Source organism: Dipodomys ordii, unplaced genomic scaffold (assembly GCF_000151885.1).
Source record: "Dipodomys ordii isolate 6190 unplaced genomic scaffold, Dord_2.0 Scaffold163, whole genome shotgun sequence".
In the NCBI taxonomy this organism is placed as follows: Eukaryota; Metazoa; Chordata; class Mammalia; order Rodentia; family Heteromyidae; genus Dipodomys; species Dipodomys ordii.
Genome location: NW_012267379.1, coordinates 470,457 through 471,708, shown reverse-complemented (window position 1 = coordinate 471,708; position 1,252 = coordinate 470,457). Strand labels below are relative to the sequence as shown.

At 51.3% G+C, this 1,252-nt stretch overlaps 1 protein-coding gene across 1 annotated transcript in view; it reads left to right on the top strand.

Moving 5' to 3' along the window:
* Positions 1-1,252, top strand: part of Foxk2 (forkhead box K2) — a 48,290-nt gene that overhangs the window by 11,515 nt on the left and 35,523 nt on the right. The gene's annotated exons all lie outside the window — the stretch shown is intronic.

Below are 1,252 nucleotides of genomic sequence, written 5' to 3'. Positions count from 1 at the left end.
CCCCCCCCCCGCCTCTCTACTGAGGCTGCTCCATTGCACTTTGTGGGGGAGAACACCGGGAGGGCTGGTCCCTGTTCCTGGTGCTCAGCAGATGCCAGCCCCCTAAGTTCTCTCGGTTCTGTCTGTGACGTCAGTCGCAGTGGACTGGGGCTTTGGTGTCTCCACAGACCTCTGCGTGTGGACAAGGTGAAGGTGTGCTGTGTCAGCCAGCAGTGACAGGCTGGATTTGTGTAGTGGTCCTGCTGTGAAGGGAGGCTGTGCCCCCCCCCCCCACGCCCGACAGCTTCATTCCCAACCACAGGGCTCTCTTCTGTGCACATAGGGAGGCTTCTTCACCAGGCTGTGGCCTAGGCTGCCTTTGCCTGCCAAAGGAGAGTTCTTTAACAAATACTAACTTGTACGGTTCTTTTGCTTCTTTTGAGACAGCAACTCCCTGTGTGGTCCAGGCTGCCCTTGAACTCTTGAACTCTCATCTTCTTGCCTCAGATTCCTGAGTGCTGGGATTACCCACCTCTCATCTCAAGTATTTTGATTGGAGAGTTTTGATCCATTTAATCACTGATAAGACCATTTTGTTGTTGGTATGTGGGTAGCTTTAGTCTAATAGCTTATAGTCTCTTTCTTTCTGTTAGGTTGATTTGTGTGTGTGTGTGAGAGAGAGAGAGACAGAGAGAGAGAGAGTGTGTGTGTGTGTGTGTTCTGGTACCTGAACTCTGGGCCTGGGTGCTGTCCCTCAGCTCTTCAGCTCAAGGCCAGCACTGTACCACTTGAGCCACAGCACCACTTCGGCTTTTTCTGCTTATGTGGTGCTAAGGACTCGAACCCAGGGCTTCATGCATGCGAGGCAAGCACTCAGCACTGAGCCACATTCCCAGCCCTGTTATGTTGACCCAGGGATAGCACCCAGGCCCTGAATTGCAGATACCCGGCCTTTTTTGCTTTTGTTACTTTTCCACGTTTGCCTGACTGTACTTGGACTCCAGTTCTGTTTTATTCTTCCTGTTTAGCTGGAAGGACAGGCTTATATCACCACACCCATCTTTTCGTGGTTTGAGATGGGTTTTTTTGTTTTGTTGGTTTTTTTTAGTCAGTTGCAGGGCTTGAACTCTGGGCCTGGGCTCTGTCCCTTAGCTCATGAGCTCAAAGCGAGCACTCTACCGCTTGAGCCACAGCGCCACTTCTGGTTTTCTAGTGGTTTATTGGAGATAAGAGTCTCATGGACTTTCCTGCCCAGGCTGGCTTTGAACCATGA